Source organism: Crocuta crocuta, unplaced genomic scaffold, assembly GCF_008692635.1.
Source record: "Crocuta crocuta isolate KB4526 unplaced genomic scaffold, BGI_CrCroc_1.0 scaffold25, whole genome shotgun sequence".
Taxonomy (NCBI): Eukaryota; Metazoa; Chordata; class Mammalia; order Carnivora; family Hyaenidae; genus Crocuta; species Crocuta crocuta.
This window is the reverse complement of record NW_027532015.1, coordinates 18,111,892-18,135,139: the sequence shown is the minus strand read 5'-3', so window position 1 is coordinate 18,135,139 and position 23,248 is coordinate 18,111,892. Positions and strand designations below refer to the sequence as shown.

At 36.6% G+C, this 23,248-nt stretch overlaps 1 long non-coding RNA gene across 1 annotated transcript; it reads left to right on the top strand.

The window, feature by feature from the left end:
• The first annotated feature begins 9,057 nt into the window (after positions 1-9,057).
• On the top strand, positions 9,058-23,055 carry LOC144241553 (uncharacterized). Its single transcript, XR_013338114.1, has 3 exons — positions 9,058-9,366; positions 17,646-17,740; positions 22,851-23,055. It is a non-coding gene; the product is annotated as an uncharacterized LOC144241553 (long non-coding RNA).
• The last annotated feature ends 193 nt before the right edge of the window (positions 23,056-23,248 follow it).

Here is a 23,248-nt window from a genome sequence, read left to right as displayed (position 1 = left end):
TTTCATATACCTATTCCAGAAACCCAGGAAGGGAAAAAAAGAGAGAGAATGAATCATTGGCACTTTGATTCCTTTCGCTTCTAACACGTTTTCCTATTACTTCTTGCTAAAAAATAATTATTTTAGAAAGAGCTTTTATTTCTAAGTTTAGTTCAACCATCCAGTTCAATAATTTTTCTAACATCTACTAGATGTCAGATACTGTGCTAGATATGAAAAGCTGAATTATTAGATTGAAGTATATGAAACTGCAACTTTTTTAGCTCAGAGAAGGTCAAATGATGAATTCTTTATATACCTCAATCTATGGAAATAGTCTTTGTTCAAAAGAAAGTCTTGTATGAGAGCTTTATATTCTAACAGGTAGATATAAATTCCCAGAAGTTCTAGAATTAAAATTTAGAAATTTCGGTAAAAAAAAGTGAAATAGTTTAAATGTGCCTTTTGTATACAGGTTATATCCACTAGTGCCTGCTTTTGCACTTGACTATCTATTAGTTATTTCTTACTTCATGATGAATTGCAATGGAAAGAAGCTTACATACCTTTGCTTCCAGTTTGCAAAGCACTCAAACATAATAGTCCAAGTGTTATGTCATTTAACATTTCACATCTACAATATAAACACTGTTCCTTGTAAGGGAGACATCACATGTTTTGTTGGTGTAATTATATTGGCAGCAAATCGAGGCTCAGTTCATGAAACCATTAAAGCTGGAATATGCCCTGAGGTCTCAATGAAACTGGTGCAGTTTCATTTTTACCAATCTGTATTTTCTTTCCACGGCAGAAAGGACCAATGAATTAGTTTCAAGATGAATTAGTTTCAAGAACATTAAACTCTTAGCTTTCATGTAAAAACATAGGCTGTCTTGAAGAGTGGTACCCACTAGTGAAGTATTATACTGTGGTCCAAAGTATTAGAGATTTTAAATATACAGACCAAAGCCTATGGTAAGTAATCACGTGGTGCAGAGAAAAGACGGCTGAGAAACCCAGGGAATCTGGGCTTCGGTGTGGGTTGTGGGCACCGCATTGGAGCCTGTCTTGGCTTTGTTTTTTAAAGTTCTGAAACTGATCAAAAAAACTTTTTCATGAAGTCCCAATTTATAAAACAAATTAAAGTAAAATCTTGTTAAAACAGAGATGGCACTTTCTTCCTCCTCATGCCTCATTAAAGAACCCAAGCCTCCAGAGACTGAGTTTTAAAAAGTCCCCCTTGTTTCTATATGATTCTACAATTCTCAGCTAAATTCTGGAATTTTTTACATATTTTGAAATATATATGTAGTATATATATATGTGTATATATATATACATACATACGTGGTATATATACACATACATATATATATACATATACACAGAGAGAGGGAGAGAAGAATGTGAATTTCTGCTGTCAGTGGGCAACCTGTCACTAGGTTGAAATGCTAGAAAATAGCAGCAAGCCTTAGAATTCTAGGAGTCTGCCTTCCTTTCCATCTCCTGCCATTTCCCTTTGGGCTGACAGTTTAGATTGAGACTACACAGAAATCTAAAGGTATCCAGGGGTGTCTGGGTGGCTCAGTTGGTCAAGCACCTGACTTTGGCTCGGCTCAGATCATGATCCCATAGTTTGCAGGTTCGAACCCTGAGCCAGGCTCTGTGCTGACAGCTCAGAGGCTGAAGCCTATTTCAGATTCTGTGTTTCCCTCTCTTTCTCTCTGCCCCTCCCCTGTTCGTGCTCTCTCTCTTTCTCTCAAAAATAAATTAAAAATTTAACAAATCTAGATACGTCCATAGCTAGAATGGAGGAATAAAATATCTAGGTACTAAAATGCATATCTTAATAAATTTGAAACACCTCTCCCTCAATTCCTCCCTGCCTTCTATTCTCAGAAGGAAATATATTATACCAAACAAATCTGTAAGATGCATTTCAACAGACACTCAGGCCTATTCTATGACAGAACAAATAGCAAGTTAAAACTAAATAGGTTATTTGAATTCACTAACATTTGAATTATAATTAAGATTTCACTAAAAGAATGCTAGATTTTTACTATGTAATTTAAATGTGCACCCAACTACACTCTATCACTTAGGTTATACATCTTCTACTTAGACTTTTTTTTTCTAATTCCCCTTTTGCCTTCCTTCTCTTACTTATGCCTTTGACATATTAAAGGAATCAAGCAACACATCCTAATCACTGTTTAGAAATGTTTGCTAATTAATTTCTGCCAGTCAAAACAACAATCCTACCTGATATGCTGAACAGGGATTCAGAGTCCAGAAAGACGTAAGGGAAGGTGGGGGGCAGGGTGAGGGGCGGGGAACAAACTTCCTGTTCAATTTTTGAATATGAAATTCATACAAGGATGGAAAAGTCATCTGACAACTCTGTATGTTTTGTTCTTTGTGCATCAAAATGTTCGGTTCCTAGATAAAAAAACAATTGACTCAGAGGCTTCCTTCTCATATTTGCACATACTGGTTTCAGAGAAATAGAGTGTTACGCACAATATCTTGGAAATTGTTGATAAATTAATGACACTTCAGTAGAAATATTTTCCTGGTGGGGCGCCTGGGTGGCTCAGTCAATGGTTAAGTGTCCAACTCTTGGTTTGGACTCAGGTCATGATCTCACAATTCATGAGTTCAAGCCCCACATCAGGCTCTGGGCTGACAGTGCAGATTCCCTCTCTCCTTCTCTCTGCCCTTCCCCCCGCTCGTGTTGTTTCTGTCTCTGTCAAAATAAATAAAAAGTAAAAAAAATAAAGGAGCTGTGCTGACAGCTCAGAGCCTGGAGCCTGCTTCAGATTCTGTATCTCCCTCTCTCTGCCCCTCCCCTGCTCGTGCTCTGTCTCTCTCTCAAAAATAAATAAACATCGAAAAACAATTAAAAATTTGTTCTTGCTCATCTTAAAGAATATTACACATAATTTATGGCAAGTACATATTGAAGTGTTATAATGTGCCTTTAAATAGATTTAATTGCTTAAATAAATGGCCTATGATGACATAATGAGTTAAATGCCTACCTAAAAACATGACACAATAGTATTTTTGTTTCTTTTCTTCCAGCTCTAAGAATTTATCTAGCTAGAGATAATTATTATTTGTATATACAAATAATGCAAATTAAACCTACTATGGTGATATGGAAAGTTAATAAATCTCTTTGATGAGCTAACTAAACAAACAATTCTGTTCAAATGATCTGATCACCTAATGTTTGAAAATGGCATACGAATTAAAAATATACTGATAGGAGTTATAGTTTAGAATAGATCCGTCTAGCATGATAGGAACTCAGTGGTAGAGTGTTCCCACTTCTCAGTAAAGACCATCAGCACTAATCTCACCATGCCCTTGGTCCCAGGTTCCAACTCTAACTGCTCAGTTTCTGTTCTGCACAACTCCCTAATCTGAACCCATCTGCCATTACTCATAAAACCCTTGAAGTGTGCTTTCTGGAGCTCATGGTCATCGCCCTACTCCTCAAAGTCTTCAAACTCTTCTCGATTATTTCCCTCACTTTGTTCTAACTAAGATTATCTCTCCCCTGAGTATACCTCATCCCTTGGAGCTTTGTCAAACGTGGCTGTTTTCTCTCCTGCATCCATAATCCCCTTTATACCATACAGCTTAGAGGAAAAGTAAATTCCTCTCTCATTCACTGCCATTGCTGATCCTTGTGCTTCCATCCTCCCTAACCACCACCCCTTGAATGTTTGAAGTTCTGTGTTCAAACTATACATCCTTCACTAGTAAACATCTACAGACTCCCCAGGCATTTCTCTTTATTTCTTGAAAAGGTTAGCTCTGGACCTACTGCCCATGTTTTCTTTCTTTCTTTCTTTCTTTCTTTCTTTCTTTCTTTCTTTCTTTCTTTCTTTCTTTCTTTCTTTCTTTTTTAATGTTTTTATTTATTTCTAGGAGAGAGAGAGAGAGAGATAGCGTGAGCAGGGGAGGGTCAGAGAGAGAGGGAGTCACAGACTCTGAAACAGGCTCCAGGCTCTGAGCGGGCAGTCAGCACAGAGCCTGATGCGGGGCTCGAATCCACGAACCGCGAGACCATGACCTAAGCGAAAGTCGGACACTTAACCGACTAAGCCATCCAGGTGCCCCTACTGCCCATGTTTTCTAAGGTTACTCCCCCTGCCAAAATTCTTGATAATTTAAATGTCACATAATGACCCAGCAATGAACTTTCAGCTCCTTGACCCTTTGTCTTCCAACAAGTATGCCCCCCATTCCATTTCATCTCAAACTCCTGTGGCCATGCCCCAGAATTTGTCTTCATCAGGAATGAAATCATTCCAAAATACTAACTTCAAGCTCCACATTGTCTTCCTAATCCATGTCACTAGTGCTCTTCTTTTAACACTTTTTCAACCCCCCTTGAAACCCTTCATTAATTTATTTTATCATCTTTTCACTATTCCTCATTCACTCAGACTCATCTTTTTACCCAGTTTAGATTCCAATAGTCTTTGGCATCACCTTAAACTCCTTCTCATTAACATACTTTCCTGGCTAAACCTGAACCTTTGTCCAATCCAATTCTCCTCTTGCTCTCCTCCTATATTCAAGTAGCTGAGTGTGGTGGAGAAAAACACACAAGGAGCCTCTTGTTAAATTTGTGATGAGTATGGACCATTAGAACTGCTCAAGAATCTACCTCTCCTTCTATTAATTTCATTCTCCCCCTCTTTGAGATGACTATTTCACACCTGCTCCCTCCTTCTACCTCAGATACCTTCTCTTTCATCTTCATTCTCTGATGGCCTTGATCCTGTTTCACTAAAAAAAAACCCAGAAAAGAATATCTACACTGCACTTTGTCACCTACCCCAGCCTACATCTGTTTGTATACTTAATCCTCCTTATTAGTGCAAATAACCAATGATGTCCCATCATACACGCCCCATAAGTATCTCTTCATACTTGTTCAAGGACATAACCTACAATTCTCCTCTCTTCCCTGCCTCTCTAGTATTTCCCTTCCAAATAATTATCTTCCGTATTCAAATATGTAGTACTCTTCCATAAAAAGAATAAATTCCACCAAAAGCGATTATTTTTGATCCACTTCTTCTAATTATCACTTTATTTCTCCCCTTTATGAGACAGAGAGAAAAGAAAAAAATCTCTTCAAAAGAGTCATTTCCATTCTCTGTCTTTCATTCTTTTCCTACTAATCTGTTTTTATTATTTGTGAGAGAAAGAGAAAGAAGAGGGGTGGGGCAGAGAAGAAGAGAAAGAGAACTTTAAGCAGACTCCATGCTCAGTGTAGAGCCCATGACCCTGGGATCATGGCCTGAGCCGAAAATCAAGAGTCTGACACTCAAGTAACTAAACCACCCAGGTGCCCCTTCCTACTAACCTTTTGAACACACTCCAGAGAGACTTTTATTGTCAACACTTCATTAAAAGTTTTTTTCTTCAGCTAAGACAGCAGAAGAGATGACTTATTGTACATGTGTTACATTCAGCCACAGATGAAAACGGAGTTAGTCCTGAAAGTCAAGGGTCCTGGGCAAAGGATCAAAAGGGACTGTTTTGATAGGAGAAAGGTGGGTTTCTCAAAGGTGGTCCTTGTGGTCAAATGATGATGGATGTCTAGATCCATTGAATCAAGTTCTAGAAAGTAGGCATGCAGTCCAATAATTTGTACAAGCGTTCCTGGCCTCTGGCTTTCCTTATTTCTTTTCCTGTGACTTCCATGGGTGTACAGGCTAGCAGTTTACTTGGACTTCTTCCTCATCTTTCTTCTTTTTTGCTTCAGCCTGCTCATCCACTTCTTCTTCCACTTGGCTCTGTGGTGCAGAGCTTTCCAAGAAGATGGCACTGATGCTGAGAGTGCAAAACAGTTTTTAATCAAGTTGTCCTCTGTTACTAAACCCAGTGATAAATGTTCAGGCTTCATCTACTCATCATGCTCAGTATCCCAAGGTACTTCTTTTTAAAAAAAAAATTTTTATGTCTTTATTTTATTTTGAGAGAGAGAGACAGAGTGTGAGTGGGGGAGGAGCAGAAAGAGAAGGAGACATGGAGTCTGAAACAGGCTCCAGGCTCTGAACTGTCAACACAGAGCTTGACATGGACTCAAACCCACAGACTGTGAGATCATGACCTGAGCTGAAGTCAGATGCTTACTGACTGAGCCACCCAGGCACCTCTCAAGGTACTTCTTGAAATGATTTATTTCCTTGGCTCCCAGGCCACCACTCTTAAGTTCTAATACCTCTAATACAAGACTTTTTTCAGTCTTCATTGCTAGTTCTTCCTCAATTCCCTTGCCCTAAGACAAGTCCTTGATTCTCTCCTCTACTTAGAACAGCTCCCTAGGTGATTTCTTACAGTCTCCTGTCTTTAAGCTAATCTATATGCTGATGAGTCTCAGATAAATACCTCCAACCATAACCTCCTCCTTGTACTCTGGACAAACATCTCCTGCTGTCCAGAGGGTGTAACCATTGACTATGTTTAAAGTCTCAAATCTTCACAACTTGTGTCCAGCTCCTCTTCTTTCCTACACATCTAGAAAATGGCAACTAATTCTTGAAAATCCTCAGACCTAATCCTTGAAATAATTCTTGACTACTCTCTCTTACACTCAACAATATAGCCAATCCATCAGTAAATATTTTGACACTTCATTGAAAATATATCCATCATTAGACCAGTTCTCATGGTCCAAGCCACCAACCACTGTGAAAGTAGTAGCCCCCCAGCTGGTTTCCCAGATTCTTTTCTTTTTTCCCTTTCTTTCTGTCTTACTTGAGTACATAGCTTCTAAGTCAAGGAATAAATTGGTTTCTTCCTCACCACTCTTTCATAAAAGGTAAAATATATGAATAAATTCTGTGAAAGATGTGGAAAGTATGTTCGACAGACAATGTTAAGCCAAGGAGAAATTCATTCTGTTTGCCATCAGTTGTAATAATTAATTACAAAGTCATAGGAAAAGAGGCCTACGGTGCCTCTTGCAAAGATAATTGTGGAGAATAGAGTGGAAAAGTCATAGCTTTTAAAACTAAAACTGTTGGGGCGCCTGGTGACTCAGTTGGTTAAGCATCCTACTTCAGCTCAGGTCATGATCTCATGGTTCATGGGTTTGAGCCCCACATTGGGCTCTGTGCTGACAGCTCAGAGCCTGGAACTTGCTTCAGATTCTGGGTCTCCCTCTCTCTCTGTTGCTTCCCCACTTGCATTCTGTCTCTCTCTCAAAGATAAATAATAAACACTAAAAAATTTTAAATAAAGCTGCAATCCCTAGTGCCCAAGTGAACAGAGCCAGGGAGTGGCAGACGTTACACAAGCTTGATGAAGAATTTTTCAGCACTCCTAAACACTATAGGAGAAAGTCACCTGACTCCAAGTCACATTTAGAGAGATATCAAGATCTTTTGCCCCAAGGAAACTGGCAGCTATTTAAGGAAACAATAATAACATGGTCTGGAGTTACAATAGTGCAGAATCTTCTGGTATGTCTTTACTGAAATCCAGAAGCCAAATAGAAATACAAAAGTAGTTTCCAAGGAGAAAACATACAGCAGTTAAATAACCACGAATTCAAGGCAGGGACCACTTGATACCTTAATGGAAACTAAGAATAAAGAGTTGTCCTTGGCTCAGATAGAAGCCCGTCTCAATGCTTTGTTGGTTTCTTTGGATGTATTTAAGTGACTTTCTGTTTCTTCTAGATGGTGACTTTGTAGTTAATAAATAATGCAAAATTAGGAATAGAGATATAAAACCTTATAGCCCAGGATTTCATTTTTTTTTTGTTCCAGAACTTTCCATAGCTATACTGTACTTGCTTTTATAAGAAAAATTTTGAAGTATATAATACTCTGACTGATTTGAAGAAGGGGATTTACAAGTAACATGGACCTGGGGCATCTGGGTGGCTCAGTAGTTTAAGCATATGAGTTAATTTTGGCTCAGATCCTGATCTCACAATTTGTGAGTTTGAGGCCCACATCAGGTTGCATGCTGACAGTGCAGAACCTGCTTGGGATCCTCTCTCTCTCTCTCTCTCTCTTTCTGCCCGTTTCATGCTTGTTTGCTACCTCTCTCTTTCTCTCTTTTTCAATAAATAAATAAACATTTAAATTAAAAAAGAAAAGAGAAGAAAAACTACTCTAGAAACAGAAAAATTTAAACAAACTTTAAACAAAATTTAGCTAAAACACCCAAGAAGATCAAATTAGAGTATGGAAAAAGGTTCTGAAAACAGAAGAAATTATCTCAGGTATTTTTTAAATCCATAAAGAAGTCATAAAAGAGAATAATCACAACTGAAGACCAAATCACTGACCTTGTGAATCAAGTAGAAGAATATTACATACATTAAGCTAAAATACAAACAAATAGAAATTCACACATTCTTATTCATAAATATTGAGTAAATGCCTTCCCTCTGTCAGATACTAATTAGGTGCTAGGGTGAACAGACACAACAAAACTTCCTGCCCTTGAGGAACTTACATTCCAGTGGGGGTGGCCGGTGCAGACAGTAAATGTTCTCAATAAATACAAGGTTAGATTACAATAGTTGCTAAGGAGAAAATATAAAGCAGAGAAGAGGGAACTGGAATGTTTGGAGAGAGGATTGAACTTCAGGATAAGGTAGCCATATTGAAAACTTAAATAAAAAGCTGACTGAATAAAATATCTGAAGGAACTGAGGAGCTAACCCCGTGGATATGTAGAAGTGCAATCTAGAGAGGGGATACAGCAGGCCCAAAAGTCCTGAGATGGGAACATGCTTAGTGTATTTGCAAAATTAGCAGAATGTCAATGGGGTTAGAGCAAAGCCAGCAGAACAGGGAAAAATAGATGGGGAAGTCACAGACGCTGTACAGGGCTACACTGAATATGGCATAACAGGTCACAGTAAGAATTTTAGCTTTGTTTGCCCTTGAGTGAACAAGGAAGGCACTTGTTTTGAACCCAGCAACATGAGCTGACAGGTTCTGATAGATCCACCCTGGCTACTGTGCTGAGAACAGAGGCTGAGGGTAAGGACAAAGATGAGGAGATGATTAGGAAGCTGTCGCTGTAACCTGGGGAGGAAAGATGATGGTTTGGACATAGCAGGGGCAGTGAGTGCCGAGAGTAATGGTCAGTTTGGAAATGTTCTAAAGATACAGCAGGCAGGGTTTGCACATTCACTGAGTGTGGGCTGGGCGGAAGTTATCAAGGGAAATAGAAAGGCTTTTGTTTGAGCAGCGTGAAGGTGGAGGGCCCTGTTTATGGAGATGAAAAATATGGCGATTGGAGAAGGGCAAGAAACAGGAGGAAATCAGGAGTTGAGTTTTGAATTCATGAGGTTGGAGCTGTGTGCAGAAGAGTGTGGCCTTTCAAGTCCAGGTAAGTTGGGCAATTCACCTATTCTGTGACCTTGGACAGGCTACCCAAACTCTTGGGCCTCTAGTTTTTTTATGCAAAAAAAAAAAAATAAATAAATGAATCTATTTCCTGGGCTTTTATGAGGCTGGAATGAGTTAACATTTTTTAAGTGTTTATTTACAATAGCATCCTGTGCATAGCTTATCAAATAGGTAAACATCCAAGAGGAATGTTATAAACATGTTAAGGGAATATATAAGAAGCATCAGGAAACTCTTACAAGAATACACATATATTTAAATCTACATTAAAAAGGTACATTCTAAAGGGTCACTACAGGCGGAAAGAAAGGAATGGGAAAAGGGGGATAACTGGGAAAAACAAGATGAAATGAAACAAAGAAGGCGAGTGTATCATAAGGGAATGGGCTGTTTTATTCATTGCTATAGTCCCAGGGCCTGGGAAACATCTGGAACATTGAACACAAAAATGAATAAAGGATTGAATGAATGAACAAATGACCTAAGGAGTTCATTAATTCACTTTTGTGCACCCTGGGGCCAATATAAAGTGAGGACACATACACTTAGCTTGGTTCTGATTTCAAAGATAAAGAAGAAAATCTTCTTTGTTTAAAGTTAGAAATTCCTTCACTGTAGAATAGCATTACAGGTGTTAACATATGCCTAAACTCATCAAATTGTACATGTTAAACGTTTGTAGTTCTTTGCATATCAATTATATCTCAACAATGCTACTTACACACACACACACACACACACAAAGAAGGAAAGATGATTGGGCTAGTATAGGATTTATTTGTAATTTTAGAAGCCAGAGGGCAGTGAAATAAGTTTAGAAACTATTAAGGAATTAGGATGGCAACTCAACAATCCTATATTCAGCCAAAAACAGTAGTCAGATGAAGGCAAAAGAAAGACAACAATATGAATTTATGACCACCTTCTGAGAAACTCCAGGAAATACTCTAACAATATAAAAATAAAATCAAAACAAAAAATTCTAAATACCAAGAGATAAAGAATAAAAGCAATAACAGTGAGTAACATTATTTAAACTACGATTTAGTGTAAATCAAAAAGGATTATGATCATATAACACAATGCTTATTAAAAAATAGGTTCTTGAAATGAAAAACCATGTATTTCAAGAAAACTTAATGTTAACCTGGAACATAAACGTGCAGCTCTCCCAATGTCTCCCAGTTGTTATCAGGTTGGTGAGGGGTAGGCCAAGTGAAGCTTCTTGACAAGATGACAAGATGTACAGCTAATCATTCATTTGGCAAGTTTCTCTAGCAGTATTTTTTCAAGTTAAAATGCCCATGTTGTTCAACCCAGCAGTAGTTTTTGTAACAGCAACAAAAGTAAGAACTAAAACAGTCTGAAATTCTAGCAGACATGCACACAATAGTAGATATGACAGATATTCAATAAGATGTTAAATTAAGTGATTTGGAGACATAGAAAGATGGCAATGATATCTCCTCAAGTTAAAAAAAAAACATTTGCAAAAATGTTACTTGTAGGGACACACACACACACAGACACATCACAAACACACACACACACACACATCACAAACACACACACACACACAAACACACATTTGAATAAGCATGGAAAATAGATATGGAATGGTATACTCCAAATGCCCAGTATCATTTACTCAGAGATGGTGAGATTGAAGCTCAAAATAAAATAAAAAATAAAAAAACAACAACAAAAAAGAAAAATAATACTGAATTTTAGCAAAACATTTTTTCCTGGGTGAAAGAATAGGAAAGTTTTACTTTCTTCTCTATAATTTGTACGTATTCCAAGTTTTCTACTATGAGAATGTTTTACTTTCATAACCAGAAAAAAAAGTATTTAATAAAATTTAATGTATTGTCTATGAATTGCTTCAAACAACACTTTAACCAAACTTAAAAAACAAACTCCGGGTGAGTAATTATTAACAAATTATGCAATTTGTACTTCTTGTGCTTATATAATTCTTTACATGAGTTATTTATTCACATTAGTCTTATATTAAAATTAAAGTTTTGCTAAGTTTCTGGAATGAGCCCATATCCTGTTTTTGTTCTATACAAATTTAGAATAAAATTAGAAATAAACTTGACAATAATTTTATTCCAAAAATATGTTTGCAACTCTGTAATTTATCCAGTATTCTTTCTTAAAATACTAAACATATTTTTGAAAAACGTTTATTTTAAAGGAGAGAAAGAAATAAGGGATAGGAGAAACAATTCTGTCAAATTTTTAAGTCATGAGTCTTGAGAAGGTAATATCACTGGAAGCAATCTTTTCCATCTTAAAGAAACAGGAAGCATGGCGAATTCCATTTGTTTGCTTATCCATCAACACAGACAGATAGATAAGAGAAAAAACAATCTTCAACAATATTATGAGTAGGTTAATAATAATAATCATTTATTTGGCAAGTTTCTCTAGCAGTATTTTTTCAAGTTAAAATGCCCATGTTGTTCAACCCAGAAGATTTTTCTGCTATGTAGACTTGCACAAGATAATATGTATCAGATTTAGGTCATCATAACTAAAAATTTCTTAACTTAATCAACCTCATAAATGGCATGTAGATACACACACACACACACACACGCTAAAGAGTAAAGTCATTTGGCAAAGGGCCAGGATTTTCCCCACCAATTAATACTTGTGCAAGTAAGATTTTGGTTTTGTAATTGATCGTATAGTAACAATAACCCACAATTTAATTTAAAACCCTATAAATAATCTCTGTGAGGATCATTTTTATATGCTAACATTAGCTAACATACACAAAAGGAATTTCCTTCTTCGTTTATAAGAAATGGAGATAAAAAAAATCATGTTTCAACTTTTCAGGTTTCCTCAGTTTTCTTAGGTGAATTTTTAATAAAAGTGAAACATTTTAAAAGCACATGTAAGGCATACTATTTAAAAATATATAACTCTTTTTTAGCTTCTCTTACTAACTCAGGTTTTAAGAAATTAAATTACAGAAAACTTGTTAACTTTTCTATTAAACAATCCTAAATTTTAATGTATGAGTAAATACCAAACCATTGATAACTTTCATGGCTGTCTCCATTTTGTCAGTAAAAGATTACCTAGGGGCCGCTAGGCGTCAGGCTTCGGCTCAGGTCATGATCTCAAGGCTTGTGGGTTCAAGCCCTGTGACTGTGTGCTGACAGCTCAGAGCCTGGAGCCTGCNAAAGATTACGTAGGCCCCCAGGCTAGTCCCTGCGAGCATTCAGACCTACCTTCTCAGGTAAGAGTGACGGGAGAGTGGACAGGCTTGCTGCAGTTAACACTGTCTTTGGGAGGAGGCCCCTCAGCGTGTGTCCCCTGAACAGCTGCTGCGCTACCATAGGCCACAGTTCACATGGACAGATGACGCAAATATTAAAATTTGGACAAGATAAGCTTATAATAAATCTTTCTGAAGCAAGGTAACAGTATATTATTGATACATATAACTGGGAGGTGCTTTTATTCTAAACCAGCATCAGGAAGCTAGCAGTGAGCAAGCTAAATAGAGAAGGTAAATATTACCATTACCTTGAAAATAATCTCAAACATGGGCCACCGGTAACCACAGGCATGGGTGTTACCACCATATATATAAAAACACGTGTCCATTAAAACTGCCTTCATTGTTGATTGATTTGAAAGAAAAGTACTCCTGTAGGAGACATCTTTACAAAGGAAAGAACTAGCACTAAAAAACCAGTTCAATTTCAAAACAGATAACACACCTGCCAGAGGACTATTCTGAAAAATTAGAATGTACTTAAGCCCAATAACATCTTATAGATAGAAAATAAGTTAAAACAACAGCTTTCCCAAACTTTGTTCTAACCACAATAGGAAGAAATATATTTTATATCATGACTCAGTACACATGTAGGCATGCATCCATAACAGAAGCAAATGTTTTCATTAGGGAACAGGCTTACTTCACTCAACCCACTGTGATCTTTTCTATTTTATTTCTTTTTTTTAATTAGTGGAATTTATACTCCAATAATGTTACTAATCACCATTATAGAAACATTGATTTCGAGGTTAGGTGGTCACATATGTTTGGTCCATCAGTTTTTTAATTCCTCCATATAAAACTTCCAAAATGGCCCTCTCGCACATGGAGCCAGACCCTTCAATACAGCAAAAGGACTATCTTAACAAGTACAGTTTCTCATCTATTTCTATTTCTTACTCTGCCACAGTAATCGTAGGATCGTTGTGATGGGATATTATTGGTCCCAGTTCTTCACTTGACTGACATCTATACCTGAGTCTTTTCTTCTTTGAGAATGGAAGCTACTACCGTGTCCTTAGAACTTGATCTTTGCTACTTTACTTGTTTCGGCCAAAAGAATATGGACAGAAATAAAAGTGTGCCAGTTCTAACCCTTGTCATTAGGAGAACTCTATATTTATGAATGTCCTCCATCCCCTCCCATGAGAAGACCGAGCTCCAGTGAAGCCCATTGGTCCAATGAGTTTCGGGGTGGTTTGTTATACAGAATTGTCATGCCAATAAATTACTGTGTTGTTACTGAATGAAGCCCCGGAGATCTATTACCCCTTTCCCCACCTTGCAGAAACACCGACACAGAGAAACACTGATACACATAATAGACCACCCATGATCTAACCAGCCACTAAAAAACTGAGATCGCAAAAGCAGAAAAAGCATAAAATGAAAATGATGGTTTACATAAGTGAAGTTGACATTTTACTAGGCAATTCTAACTTCCTGCTTCAGAAATTTCTAGATATTAAATGTTGGTTCAAGAAATAACATCCCAGTTCCCTTCTTACAACAGTGGATAGAAAATACCATTCATCTTTCCAAACATGAATGTTTGCCTGAATCACACATACACCTGTCATTTTGTGAGTAAGTTTTCTTTGCAAGCATGCACAATGCTTCATGTATTGGAGTTTATGATGCTCTAGGAAATCAGAGATCTTATCTGCTTTGCTCAATACTGTCTCCCATTACTTAAAACAGTGCCTGCAAATCATTTGCTCAGTAAATATTTATTGGTTGAATGATGATAATTTACTAATTGAGTTAATTCTTCACTTTGAAAGGTTTTAAAATCAAAATATTACATAAATATGGAATTCTCATAATTTCACTCATGTTAATTACAAAACTGCACTAAGAAGTCTTCTTCTTCATTTTATGTATTTCATATTCTTTTAATCTGAACATTTATTTAACTGATAATCACTAGGTGGTAAGCGTGCAGGATAAAATATAATTATGATTCTTCCTTCCAGGAATATGTAACTAATGGTGAGTTAGACATGCAAACAGATAAGGTACAATATAGAAAGTGCTGAATGAAAACAGAAAGGTTGAGTTATGGGAGCACAAAGGAGAAATCTGGAACCCACACATGGTAGCTAGGAAAGATTACGTCCAGGAGGTCACATATAAGCTGAATCTGAAAAGAAAGTCTCAGAGAGAGAAGAAAGAGAAGTCTCAGAGCACTTCACAAACAGGCTAAATTTAAAATAGGGAAATATATGCAAAAACTTCTTATTTAATCTTAATAAAATAATTTCATAGTGGACAATTAAAATCTTTTAATCAGTAACAATCATGTTTTACAATTGTATTATCTTATCCCAGCATCTTTTTTTATCAACAGAGATGTTTTGACTGTGTACTGCACGCAGTGAAGTTAGTTTCTAATTCCTGCTTGTTACACACACACACACACACACACACACACACACACTTAAAAACTAGAAATTAGCAACTATCTTAATTCCCAGTATGTGAGCCCAGTGAATTCCAAGTTAATGAATAACTTTATCCCTCTTGTTTTATTTGCAAAGAACAAAACTGAAGTATCTTTGTTTGTATTAATAACTTAGTACCATTTTTATAAATGGCATGTTTCTGTGGGTATGTTGTTAAGATTTTCAAAATATATTTTTGAAGTTATTTCTATTATATGGCAATGATACTCATTGAGCCTTTATTATGAATGGGTTTATGCTAAGCACTAAAGTAATATTTTCACTTAACCCTCAAAATAACCAAATGGAGTAGATATCATTATTCCCATATTCTCATTATGATGAGTTTGGGAAAATTTAAGTAGCTTTTCCAATATCATATTACTAGCAAATGGCAAACCCAGAAATCAAGCTAATATTTTTTTTTCATCGAGGTAGAATGTAGTTGGCATAAATACTCTTTTCCAATATGATGAAAATAGATGAGTACTATGGCCAGCTAGCACCACAAATGAATCAAATTCTTAGTAAAGATGATAAGTCATGAAATGAATAAGCAAGGAGTCAAGTGTCTGCTTTTAGATTCATAGAGGTTTTCCTTACCATATAGGTGAGGAATCAGTATATTGCTTCTATAAAGAGCTAGATAGTAAATGCCTTAAGCTTTAAAGGCCATAGGTATGTGGCAACTATTCAATTCTGACATTCTAACATGAAAGTAGTCATAGACAATACATAAATGAGTGGGTGTATCAGTGTCCAATAAAACTATTTATAGGAAATAGTTTACAGACCCCTGATATGGACTATGGAAGAGATATTACAAGGTTTCATATCATCAATCAAAGCAAAATAATGGGAATTCAAAACCATTTTATTGGTAAGATCCTTTTCTCCATTCTGCTAAAAATACAGAAGACAATCAGGGTAGAAACATCACTTCCAGTGGGGGAAAATCAGTCTATTGAGGCAAAAATAAGGAAAAGGAAAGACTTTACAATTCCATTTGAATTGTACCTTTGGGGCTGTTTTCTTTCACACTGATATAAAAAGGAAGCAATGTTGTTACAGCAAGAATCTGTAATATAAACCTCTTTCTAAGGTTACCGTAGGGATGACTAGTTATCGGAAACTATTCCAGAAATGTCTTAGACTTAAGGAGAATCTCTGATATGGGAAGCCTTCCCCTTTCCTAAGCACCCCTAAATTTTTACCATATATGTAGCAAAGATTTTTTCTCATGTCTTTCATTATTTTCAGATGCCCTCCCACTTCTTTCCATTTTAGAACTCATCTTTTCAGTGAATGGTCATGAATGACCCCAAATTTTCAACAGCAAAACAAATACGGCCATGCCCAGAGAAGCTTCCATTGAAAGGGCTTAAACAAACCAGGTCTTCAATGCATAAAAGAATGCCTCAACTGTTGGATTTTGGGGCAGGTGGGACAAAGATCTTGGTATAAAAAATGTGGCTTCAAGCCCCTGAAATCACAGCATAGCCCTGGCACCATCTGGGATAAGCCTTTCCTTATATGAGACATGCGTATGATCAGGTAGGCAGCACTACTTCTACTGTGAAAGAAAACTGATCAGCAAACTGTCATGGCCTCCTGAAAAGTATTCCACAAGAATATAAATGTTCTTTACTGTAATTTTAATTGATTTTTAGCAAACAGACCTATATGCATGACAGTTAACTCTTGAACAATGCAGGGGTTAGGGGTGCTGATTCCCCATAGAGTCGAACATCTGTATATAACTTTTGATTCTCCAGAAACTCAACTATTAGTAGCCCATGTTGACTGGAAGCCTTATCAATAACACAATTAAGATATATCTTGCATGTTACATGTATTACACATTGTGTTCTCAAAATAAGCTAGAGAAAAGAAAATGTTATTAAGAAAATCATAAAGAAGGGAAAAGACATTTACGGTTCTATACTGTATTTATTAAAAAAATATATATGCGTATAAGTTGACCCATACAATTCAAACTTGTATTGTTCAAAGGTCAACTGTATTTGAGTTTCCCAAACAAGTTTTATAGCATGAAAGATGCTGCTGTTCTGAAATGGGTATCCAACTGGTTTGGGAATAAGCAATCAATCACTTATGGAGTGCTTCTTGGATGCCAGACACTGTACTGTCCTATCACCTTTAAGGATGCTGATGCTCAAGGCAGCTAAGGAATTTGGTCTCACAACAGCAAATGGCAAAGCCAGAAATCAAAGGCAGGTCCAACTCTGAAGTTCCACTTCTCTCTGCTGCCATTTTATTTCTCCCATTGTGCAGACAACTAGACACACTCTAATTTATAAATTGTCTTTGGTGAGTTTAGTTAAAGTGGCTCCATTTCCCAGAGTCTGATCACTTCTGGTGACACTGAGACAATTGAGTTTTAGAGCTTATAGTATAGAGAACCAGCCAGGAAATAGAACCCTCTCCCCTGGAAAAAAAAAAAATGCAACTTGGTACAATCTGTCAATTTCTTGGCTTTATTTACAGACAGTGTATAAGTACAAGATATGACAGCGATACTTTTCACCAGCCTTGTGAAAGCATGAAGCCATCCAAGGGTATGGAATCCAATAGCTACTGAGGCAAGTGACTCTACAGAAAATTCCATACAGATCTCTACATTAGAGCTGAATATTATATCTGAGGCCACTTATATCAAAATATCTTAGCACATCTGAATTATTTATATCTTTTCTAATGTTTATTTATTTTTGAGTGAGAGAGAGAAAGAATAAGTGGGGAGGGGCAGAGAGAGAGGGAGACACAGAATACAAAGCAGGCTCCACACTCTGAGTTGTCTGCACAGAGCCCCACACCAAGCTAGAGCTCGTGAACCACATCATAGACTGGGAGATTATGACAGGAGCCGAAGTCCAACATTTAACCTACTCAGCAACCCAGGTGCCCCTGAAGCATTTATATCTTAAGGGCCTAGTACAACTCCTGGAATTTAGAAACTCAGCAAGTAATATTTCTGGAAACTAATAATATGAAGGCTAAATAGCAAAGTGCTGCTTCAAAAACTGTGTTTAGTTCAGAGCCTAAAGACAGACCAAATGTTGGCAAGTCTCATAAATCTCTTAAAACCCCTTTAAGAAAATAGACTGACGGATAAATAAAATCATCCCAATGCCATCAACCCGGAATATTTTTATGAGTTTTAGAGGATTGTCTGTATATATATTCTTTGACCACCACAAATAGAAGAATGGAATGTAAGTGACATTTGGCTTCTATATTTTAGGAAGGCTAGTTTCTCTTTTTGAACCTATCCCAAGACATGTCACCTTGAATGTTAATTTCTGATTGAACTTGAATCTCTGACCCAGATGTTATATTCACCGCCTATAGAAGGCAGCCTTTGGGTTTTTATACCAGGTCTCTCTTCCTCAGGGCCCCAGAATGGAGTGACCCAGTATAAAGTAACCTTCATCTCTTTTACCCTTTTTGCTTGCTTGTTTGTTTTCCCCATGGGAGGGGAGAGAATAAACCAGGGCAGCAATTTAAATGGTGAATTCTACACAGTGTGCTGCTTAGAACCTTCTCTCACATTTTAGGATCTTGAAGTCAGAACCTGAACATACTGCTCATGTGGGCACAGCCAATGCTTGGTTCATGTCAGTAGTAATAAAGAGAAATAATAAGGAGGAAGAGGATGGGAAAGAGCAGTGGTGAAGAAGGAAGAGAAAGAAGAGGGGGAAACATGGGAGGAGGAGAAGAAAAGAGAAAGGGGAAGAGAAGAGAAAGAAGAGGAGGAAAAACTTACTGAACTTAGACCAGTCACTGGGTGAAGGGCATTACATAAAATTCTCTGGTTTATTCCCAATGCCCTCCAAATAGCTGGATAGGAAAAAACTGAGATAATTACTACATTAATGAAAATTCCAGCTAACATCCAAGTATGGATAGGTGGGTAGGGGAATCTTATTAAGTACAAGCTAAAAAAGATGAAATTATAACAAACTAAATAGTAATATCAGAACATTTTCAAAATAGTACTGGTAGTCTTTTTTTTTTTTAATAATTTATTGTNCATGGTCCTCCGTTAGCTTCCTCCTAATCCACCTATATGTGCAAACATATGGCAACTGTCCTTCTCTGCCTGAAAATAGTACTGGTAGTCTTAATAACTATCATCATTATAGTATATTTTTATCAACAGTCTCTGAAGATAACTCTCATATCTTTATTTCAGTTAAAATTAAATTATATATGTACTTAAGGAATAATTTCAGGCTATCAGATTTTATTTTATTTTTTGCCATTGTGCTTTTATAATCTACCTCTACAATAGCTACTTTCCTATAACTAGGTACACAATGGCAGGGTTTTCAATCCATTTTTACTCATATTGCAACAGCAAATAAGCCCTCAGTAATTGTCTTTGATAGAGCAAGATGAAATTTTATCATAGACAGAAAGAAAAAAATCAACTGGTTCACAATGAATTTCAGTTAAATCAACATCATAATCTGTTAAAAGAGAATTTCATGATACTAATATTTTCATAACTCTATTCAAAGTTTATCCAATCAACACATCTGCAAAGCACATTGCCCAAACATTAACTTTTTATTAGGTAATCTACCACCATACTGACAGGTGGGCCTTATTTGCCTTGGCAGGAGTTCAAAGTTTCTAGAACGTATTGATAGCTAAATAGCCACTAACACTGATAAGAGCTCTAGCCATATTTCTGTGGCTAGACCACCATATGGAACGAATTTCAAAATAGTGAGATTAAAAGAGCTCATTCTTCTGTTAACACATAGTCATTGATACTTCTAAACTTACCTCTCAAGACTGAAAAATTCCCAGTCTTTGACAATCTTCTCCCAATTTTTCACAGCAAATTTTTACTCTCCATTCCACATCAACAAATGTGACCAACTAAGTTCAATCTTTGTTCCAGGATATGTATATGCTTTAGTAGTAATTGTGTACTTTCACCTTAGCCCTCATCCCGCATTCTGTCAAAGTCTGTGGCTATTAAAGCTATAAGACTATGTAGAATGTGGCATAACTTTCCTGTAAAGGTAAGGATGCAATTAAAATCTGGCTTTAATAATCACTAAGCAAGGGGCTGCCTGAGTGGCTTAGTTGCTTAGTGTCCAGCTCTTGATTTCGGCTTAGGTCATGATTTCACAATTCGTGAGTTTGAGCCCACATCATGCTCTGTGCTTACAGGATGGAACCTGCTTGGGATTCTCTCTCTCCTGCTCTCTCTGTCTCTCTCTGTCTCTCTCTCTGTCTCTCTCTCTCTCTGTCTCTCAGAAATAAGTAAACATTAAAAAAAATTTTAATATTCTCAAAAAATAATAGTAATCACTAATCAGTGACACAATAATCAGTGTCCAGCATTTCAATCAGCAAGATTAACACCGAGTCTTTCAGAAAGCCACAGTCTAGCGTGGTTGTATAAGGAACAACTAGTAACCTGGAATGCTAGAAAAAGTGTTGGGCATAAAATTGAAAGATTCTGGTTTGAGGATCTGAGGCACATAAGTAAGAACAGTAGAAAACAACACTTTGCTCTCTAAGATAAAAATGGGGAAAAATGTACCTACTTTGTGAAATAACAGAAAATGTATCTGAAAATGTTTTGTAAATTATGAAACACTATACGTAAGACATTACTGATGACTTTACATACTCTGGGTAAAAAGATACAGTTGAAGTTGCCTTCAGGTTAATGGAAAGGGCAAGATGAAGAAAGTGGTCATCTTGGTTTGCAATTGGCAGACACATGAGGCTAACAATGAAGTACGGGGTAGGAGGCAAGGATTATAGTCTCAATATATGTTGTAGAATAAAAGAATGATAAAGATGACTCATGGCAGACACTTATTAGGTGATTTCTATATGCTAAAGTGGAAAAAGAATGTAAGATGTATGCCTTTGAAGACTTAGGTTAAGTGATAGATATTACTAGTGCTAGTCAATATTTATGAATCCCTTCCCTTTCCTGGACACACAGGGAAAGTGTACTTCCTGCGCATTTAAATTTGGCAAGTCCATAGACTTGCTTTGGCCAATAGAATACAAATGGAAATGACAAGTATCACTAGATTAAAGCATATTTTTTTAATGTTTATTCATTTTTGAGAGAGAGAAAGAGCATGCGTGAACGGAGGAGGGGCAGAGACCCGGGCGGGGGACAGAAGATCCAAAGTGGGCTCCACACTGACAGAACAGAGCCCAGTGTGGGGCTCAAACTCAAACTCAGATCATGGCCTGAGCCGGGGTCAGATGCCCAACCCAGTCGCCCCTGGATGAAAGCATTTAAAACATAGTGTGCAATTTCTCCACATTCTTTTATCATGCCCCAGAAATTATGGGAGCATTGGTAATAAGGAAACAGCACATAATGAAAAAGCTTTGAGCTTTGATATGGAGGCTAGCTACCCTGGAGTAGACTTTGAGTGAGAAATAAATTTTCACCTTATTAAGCCAGGAGATTTTTGGTTTTATTTGTTAATATACCACAAGCTGGCCTATCCTGACTACTACACATAGTAAAGAGAAAGTATAGCACAGTGAAAGAAATTGGTTTTATACTGTCTGTACTTAAAATACTAAACTTATTGATTATGACAGCATGTTACTAAGCTTTACTAGTGAATATAGGTATTTTCCCAGTCTAAAACTCGGTGATTACAAAACCAAAAATTATGGTAATTCATTTGTAGTACACCCAAGACATTCAGAATGGGGAACCTGAGGAATGTGGGGAATGTGAGGTTAATTTTCAGTATAAGAGCCACGTGATAGATTTCAGAGCAGCTTTTGACATTGATAATGACTTTCTAGTTGATTTTTGCCATATTCCTCTTGCTATTCAGAGCACTTCAATTTTTATTTTACATTTGTTTTATATTTTTATAGATTATTAGAAAAAAATCCTTGCTGATTCAAAAAGAAAAAAAACAGTTAATATGTTGATGATCTTAAGACCCTTTTTCCTAGTAGTGTCATTTCACGAATTAATGATTCTGGAACTTATGCTTTTTATTCTACGTTACTTTTTAATGTATATTCTTTTATAAAATAGACTTCCAAGAAGTGAATGTAAATAAGTCACAGGTGTCTATCAGGAGAAGATGATGTCACCACAAATGAGTTAATCCAAGCAATTTGAATTTTACCCAGAAGAGAAATCATTAAGTTATTTAATCTTTAGTATAGAAAATAATTGTACAAAGTTCTTTGGCACAACACTTTTCAGATATAAATGTTGGGAGTGTATTTTGAAAGACGTATTGCATATGTAGCAAAAATAAAAGGAAACAATCCTATGTTTTAAAATTATATAGAAAACACATATAAATATGAATATATACTTACCTTAATAGCCAGCATCCCAGATGATCTGCAATGATCCTTGCCTCTTGATATTCTTACTTTTGTGTGATTCTCTCCCACAATGTACCACTGTAGGTCTGTGTGACTAATAGCATATGGCAGAAGTGATGTCACTTCCAAAATTAGGCTATAAAAGACTGAAACTTCCACCCTTCCCTAGGTAGATAGATAGATAGATAGATGATAGATAGATAGATAGATAGATAGATAGAGATAGAGATGATGGATAGATAGATAGATAGATAGATAGATAGATAGATAGATAGAAATACCTGTCTATCTCATCACTCACTCTAGGAGACTCAGTTGTCTTTTTGTGAATATTTTCAGGTAGCCCATGCATAAGGAACAAAGGCCACAGCCAGCTTCTAGCAAGGAGCTGAGGCCTGTCAACAACCATGTGAGTGGCCTTAGAAGTGGAGTCTTCAGCCCCAGCAGAACTTAAGATGATTGTAACCCTGAGAACAGGATCATTACAACTTTAAGAGAGACCTTAAGCCAGAAAACCCATTTAAGCCATTCCCAGGTCCTGACTCCTAGAAACTGTGTAAGATAATAAACGTTTGTGGTTTAAAGCTGTTACATTGACAGTAATTTGTTATGCTACAATGAATATGTAATATATTTGTCCAAATGCAATACCGAAGAAGCACTTAGGGTTTATTGAAGGGTTTAATATTTTAAATTTATCACCGTTACAACAATTTTCTTCTTTAAATTAAAAATGT